The sequence below is a fragment of the Peromyscus californicus genome, unplaced genomic scaffold, assembly GCF_007827085.1.
Source record: "Peromyscus californicus insignis strain IS unplaced genomic scaffold, ASM782708v3 Scaffold_4__1_contigs__length_199733344, whole genome shotgun sequence".
NCBI lineage: Eukaryota > Metazoa > Chordata > Mammalia > Rodentia > Cricetidae > Peromyscus > Peromyscus californicus.
Window position 1 is genome coordinate 71658447 of NW_026294562.1, and position 6939 is coordinate 71665385.

At 46.8% G+C, this 6939-nt stretch overlaps 1 long non-coding RNA gene across 1 annotated transcript; it reads right to left on the reverse strand.

The window, feature by feature from the left end:
• Nucleotides 1–611: 611 nt before the first annotated feature.
• LOC128125679 (uncharacterized) lies at nt 612–6560 on the reverse strand. The gene is made up of 3 exons (XR_008223211.1): nt 4063–6560; nt 2650–2787; nt 612–1633 (listed from the first exon to the last, which is right to left on the reverse strand). It is a non-coding gene; the product is annotated as an uncharacterized LOC128125679 (long non-coding RNA).
• Nucleotides 6561–6939: the final 379 nt, after the last annotated feature.

Sequence of the window (6939 nt, forward strand, 5' to 3'; positions counted from 1 at the left end):
AATGAAAATCTAAGATGTGGGTCCTAAACACTGAAATGAAGACAAAGCAAGCAGATGTGGGGAAGAGCGCCATCAAAGCCAGCCCTGTCCCCAGCAGACGTGAGGAGGAGGCAGCCCTTCCCTTGACATTTCACTGACACTCTAGGCTTTGGGGACTCGGCACTGATGGGAACGGCTCTGTCTTGTCCAGGAATTTCACTATTGGAGAGTTCACGGTGCCCCCTGCTTCTCTGACACCTCCCAGACTCCAAGCTTGTCCACTCACCCCCAACGCCGTGACCCGGAGCAGTGCACAGGGCTACTAGTGTGCTGGGCCACAAAACCACAAGGGTCTTCTTTTTTTTTTTTCTTTTGAAAACATGACCTGTCATGATATGGAGATTAAATGAATCTCCATAAAACTACCCAGCCTCCTCTGTGACTTTAACAGATGGGCCGCCATAAGATCTCCAGGTACCTGTTTCTCCCATCTGCATGTTCTGTAAACTGCTTGGTTTCCTTGTTCTGCTCTTTCTCCCCCTTCCTCCTTTTTCTTCCCTCCATTTCTCCCCTTCCCTCCCACTCTCTCTCTCCTTCCTTTTATCCCTCTCCCCCTCCTTCTTCTTCTCTGATGTTGTGAATTTTGACCATAAGTGGAAATTCTCTGACTCCGTATTTGTACTGCTCATCCTGTCTCTGTTCAATTGTTAAGACCATCAGTCCCATCAGGAAGCTCAGAGATGAGTCACTAAATTAACCCACACTTAATGACAAAAACTTATAGTTCAAGACTCAGAGACTTACGAAGATACTAGCCAGCCAAATGGAAACTGGCCACACAGCCATCTTGCATTGCCTGACGCAGGCTCTTCCCAAAAGTTCCCTTGGAAAAAGTTCCAGGTTCTGATATAAAAATCAATAACAAATAAATACATCACTAGGGCCTCTTTTTTAGTTGTCTGAATTTTGAATTTTTATTTTTATTTACAACCAGCTAATTGCTTACCATAAAGTAAGACAAAAATTGGCATACTTAATTTTAAAATGCTCTGTATTTTCAACCCTAGCAAACAAAATATAAATATCTGAGCCAAGGATTTTTAAATGAGAGAAACACTGCTCCCTGAAGATAATTTTGGTTGTCATGGTTGTGCTATGGATTCTTGTGGGTAAAGCCCAAGGGTATAGGAGTACACTCTATCCAGTGTGGACACCTCCCCAACTCCACTACCACCACACACAAAAACTGTCTTATACAAACGGAAACAGGAACGGTGCCAAGTTGGCAGGCCACACCCTCACCTCATCTGGGAGCAAGGGCCAGGCAGAAAGCTTCCACCTGAGCCGGGAGGAGGAAAGGCTAACTAATTTGAAGGGGATACCTAAGGCGAGCCACCGATGACCTAAAGTCCCAATGAAAACAAAATTTGAATTCACGTGACTGAGATAGAATCTCTCTCTTTCCTCTCTTTCTCTCTCTTTGCCTCCCTTCCACCCCCGCTCTTTCGCTCTCTCTTTCTCTCTTTCCCTGCCTGAAAACCATTTCACCCCATTTCTGCTTCAGCCGAGCAACTGCGTGAGCCTCCTCGGTTTGATTGCTTTTCTTGCCAACGGGATCCAAGGAGACGCTCTACGGAGAGATCTTCTCTGGCACCTAAAACACAGGAGGTATCCCCCACTTGGTAGGTATGGTGATAAGCCTGGGACATTGCTATGAGGATGCTTCGGGGGTTTTGGGAAAGGCACATGAACCTCACGCTCTGGCAGCTTTATATAGATATAGATATGCAGATATCAGAAACATGTCTTCTTGAGTATTTTAGGGACCTCACTGTTCCATTTGGATATAGAATATCCCCCACAGGGTCACATGTTTGAACATTAGTCCTCAGCTGGTTGTGCTGTTGTTTGGGGAGAAGTTCTGGACCAGTTAGGAGGTGAGACCTAGCGGGTCAATGGAGCGGGCTGGGAATCTGGCCTCGGGGTTCATAGCCCAGCCTTGGCCCCGGTCCTCCCTAGGAGTCCTGTTCTGCTGAGCTGGGAGGAAATGAGGAATCTCAGCATCAGGGGTGGCACAGCCTGCCTCCACACCCCATGACAGATGGCATCCTCACAGACCTTTCCCCCACTGAGTTGCTTCTTGTCGGGGTGCTGGGCTTCAGTTACAAGAAGAAGGGTTAAGACACTCATACAGTTTGTCCACACAGGAGAAAGCTAACACAACAATGAAAACTTGGTGGGGAAGGATGGAGAAGAGGTACATGCAGAGAAGAATAAGAGATAATATAGAATAGCTCCCTTTTGGGCTCAAGGGATACACTCCCAGATCCCTGGTGGACACCAGAAACCTCAGACAGAATGGAGTCCTATATGCACAATGCTTTTTCTACATATGTATGTTAATCACATCAAGAAATTAATGATAACAAAAAATAGAACAAGTGTAATAATACACAGTCAAAGGAGTTACTGAAAAATTATGAATTGCTTGTTTCTAGAATTTTCCACTTAATATTTTTAGACTAATTTTGGAATATTCTTCAGGTCATTGAGACCACAGAACACAAAGCCACAGACAAGAGACTACTACAGAGAACTAGGTGGTCCCGTCCTCCATAAGTGGACCTTGATGCTGGGCACAGAAAATCAGCCGAAGTACGTGACACTTACTTTCTGACCAGAGTCTGAAGTTGCTCTTGGTTGTGTTCAGGTCTCAACATTCCTTCTCATTCTTATTTGTGTGGCTTCTGTGTGTTCCACATGGGGAAGGCCACCTGTATAAGAACATCTCAGGAAGATGGACAGTTCCTTTAGAAAAATAAATAAATAAGCTGGGCGGTGGTGGCACACCCCTTTAATCTCAGCACTCAGGAGGCAGAGGCAGGCAGATCTTGAGACCAGCTTGGTCTACAGAGTTCCAGGACAGCCAGGGCTGTTACACAAAGAAACCCTGTCTTGACAAATAAATAAATAAATAAATAAATAAATAAATAAATAAATAAATAAATAAATAAATAAATCTTTTCTTTCAAATTTATTGCCAAAGAGAAGTAAACCATTCTGATCTTTGTCATTGGAACTGTTCTCTGGCTTGTGAACATCTTCCAAGAATATGTATTTCCAGGGCTCCAAAATGCTCTAAATTTAACACTATGCCCAGTTAAGCTCCTGGAGTTTAACCTGCCACCCAGAATGAACCATGCTAGAATGAAAGGGGTTGTGGTACACCCCCATTTTATCTCAATGGCCATGCAGTTGTGGGCATGTGTCCCCCGAAACCCCGAAGTGCAGCCCCCTAAAGAGGAGCCTCCCAAGTCACCCCTTCCATAAACAGGCCTGCTGAGTCCCTTCTCTGTTGGGCCTCCATTTTTGCCAGGCCAAAATTAAGTTTTAGCAGGACGTTGTAGCCAGGCATATATTTGACCATTGAGAATTCTGTGTGGCCATTAGGAAGAAAAGGAAAATCAATGGGGGTTCATTAAAGCAGCAGGCAGGCCGGCCCAGCCCAGCCTTAATTATGGTTTCAGCAGCATTTGCTTTAATTGGAAAGAATAAAAGAAGTGAAGTGGAGTGAATGAAGAAATTAGCATATCCATCACTGTTGTCACATCATACGCTGCCCTTAAAACAGGGTTCGCTCTTTCGCTCTGAGGCTGCTTGGAATTGGGGGCGGGGGGGGGGGGAGTGTCAATTAGCAATTCTCTTCCTCCACGTTGGTGAGACTCTAATTAAAATCTTTCATAATCTCAGGAAGAAGTTTTTTTTGAAATCTGCCAGCTACACTAAATACACTTTGCAGCATATCAGTTAACGACGTTAGTTTGTGGTGATGTGGCCAAGAACCCAGCTTGACAGGGACAGGCTGAGCCTCTCTGTCTGTGCGTTTAGGGTGGATTTGAACCCTCTCTGAGCCCTCTCCCACTAAGAGAATGAGCCCCAAGCACAGAATTCCTCTGAGGAGTGGAATTCAGCTCAACCGAACTCCAAACAGCCACACCCATGTGAAATATCAGATGGAGAGGGTCCCAAGGCCCTCTAAACTCCCATCATACAAACAGGAAACCTGAGGCTCAGGTCACCTACCTGATCAGGGTGAAGTGGGGCTTTCTTCTCAAACCAAACTGTCTTCTCTCTACTCTCCTGAAGCATTTTACCTGCCAGCATCTCAGGAAAAGCCTTCTAACAGAAGAAAACACTTGGACAGGAATGAATTTTGTTCGCCAACACACGACCATGTGACTCCATCACACATCACACACTTAGCACTTTCCCGTGTCCCACCCAGCCATTGTCTTCCTTTGGAGATAATGAAAGAGTTAAAGTCAATCTACAGGGCTTGGGTAGGATGCCATGGACAAGGGCGGGTATTCTTGTATTTTGAGGGAGGAACCGTGGACACCGGAAACAGTGACCTTCCCACGGGCTTGGATTAAGAACAAATGTCAAGTGCTTATTAATTCTGTGGACCCCTCCAAGGGCACAGGAGGAGGCACATAACAGGAGCTGCCCCTTCCCTCATTGACATTCTTCTGGTCCTTCTTTACAGATTCAAAGAGTGGAATTAGGGAATTAGAACAACGGCTTAGTCAGTCAAGGCCCTGAGTTCAGAGCCTCAGTACACACACACACACACACACACACACACACACACACACACACACTGCAAAAAATCATAGATGTGTGCCTATAATCCCGGTGCTGGTGGGAGGCATGGACAGGAGGAACCTAGGGCCTTGTCAGCCAGCTCCTCTAGCCAATTAATGAGCTCTGAACTCAGTGAGAGATCCTATGTATAATAATAATAATAATAATAATAATAATAATAATAATAATAATAAGGTAGACAGCAATTGAGGAAGACACTTGATGTCAACCTCTGGCCTTCACAGGCACACACAAGCATGCATACACAAAACTCTCACACACACGCACAAAACTCATAAACACTCTACACAGTTTAGAGGTTAGATTGCTTACCCAAGGCCCAGTAAGACACAAACTGGGATTAAGTCAAATTGGATTCTGAAGGGACATTTCCTCCTGCTTATGTGGCCCTCCCAAGGTAAAGGATCCACTCCAAGGAGGAAACAGAGGCCTGAGTACCAAGATCTAGGAGCTGGATTCCCAGTCAACACTTGGTTACGGTAGAAATCCTCACAGCCTTGCCTGTGCGCCGTAAGCCAGGCGAGGCCTTCTGAAAATGTATCCACTATCCAGACCAGGTGCTTCTGCCTAGAACAAGGAACAAGGGACATGTCCCTTGGACAGTAGTTCATTGTGCAGGTCCTAAGAAGGCACAGTGTCAGGGCACAGAGCCACCTCTGAGGTCAGGGGGAAGTGGCCGGGGAGGACAGAGAGACTGCCATGCAGAAAATTACAGGGCGGCACCAATTCACCATCCCTTCACAAAGTGGTTACCAGGAAGCTTGTGATTGGCTTCTCAATAGAGCGTGACACGGTTCTGTCCTGAGTGAACCCTGAGGGTCACTGTGCATCGGGCCAGAGACATTGGAGTAATCAGCAGGTCTTCACAGAGCATAGTGGGGTCCCATTGCTGAACAGCCCTCTGTCCTGCTCCTTCTTCCTAGGGAGGGGTGGAGAGCTGTACTTCACACCCAACTTCCAGAACAGCCCAGTTGAAAGGGTGGCTGGGAGGAGCAGAAGGAAGCCTTCACCTGACACCTGGGTCACCCCAGGAAGTGCAGAGAGGAACTCACTCATGTTCCTGCCTCCAAATCACCTGTGAGGGGCACAGGGGCCAGCACTGACTCCCCAGTCCACAGCAGGAGAGCACCTAGCCCCCAAGCCTATGGAACCCCAATGGCCTCCAAGCTGGACATCCTGGTAAGGATCTTCTGTACAGTCATGAAGGCCACAGAAATATCAAGTACAGCCCTGGACTCCAGGAAGGATCCCACAGCCTACAAGAGACAAGAGGCCCACAGCCACTGTGTGTGGAGAGCGGGAGAGGCAGAGGCCCCACACTGACCAAGGGGTCTACAGGCCTGCGAGTAGCTACCCTTCCGTCCCTTCTAGTCTTCACAACTCTCAAAAATGGGAAAGGAGGCCTGGTTCTAGCTTCTCACGTGGGCCCTAAGAAACCCACATCTACCCCAGGCCTCAGTTCCCTTGTCTCAATAATGCCCCTCTCATCCACCACCCAAAGGAAGACATCATCTGCCCTGGGAGCTGGGGCACACACCTCAGATCAGTGCACCTCAAACAAGGAAGGAAAGAAACCAAATCCAAGACATGGAAGGCCAATTTAGGATGTAGTGGGGAGCTCAAAAGCAGAGCCAGGGCTGGGGTCTAGTTCTGTGTTAGTGTATTTGCCTTGCGTGAATGAAGCCTTGGAGTCAATTTTTAGCACGGAAATAGAAGGTAGGGAGGAAGGAACGGAGGGAGGGAGGGACGGACAGATGAATGGACAGATGGAGGAAAGGGGGGAAAGAGAGGAAAAAGAAAAGAAAGAGAGAAAGAGAGAAAGAAAGAAAGAAAGAAAGAAAGAAAGAAAGAAAGAAAGAAGGAAAGAAAGAAAGAAAGAAAGAAAGAAAGAAAGAAAGAAAGAAAGAAAGAAAGAAAGAAAGAAAGAAAGAAAGAAAGAAAGAAAGAAAGAAAGAAAGAAAGAAAGGTGAAAGGAGGGAAGGAAAGGGAAGGGAGGGGAGGGAAGGGAAGGACTCACTAGAGTCAGGAATGGACAGATGGCCAATGTTATGATGTTATGGCTTGAGTGTAGTATGTCCACACAGGCTCATGTGTTTGAACACCTGGTCCCCAGTTGGTGATGCTGCTTTGAGACATTGTAGATGGAGCATTTGGACATGAAGTCTGCTGGTAGATCCATGTAGGCCACTAGAGTGAATCTGGAAGGTTATATCCCAGCTTCGCCTCCAGCCAGATCCCTCTACATCCTGGTCCCCTAAGTGGTGAACAAAATGCATCATAAGCTCCCTCTGCTGT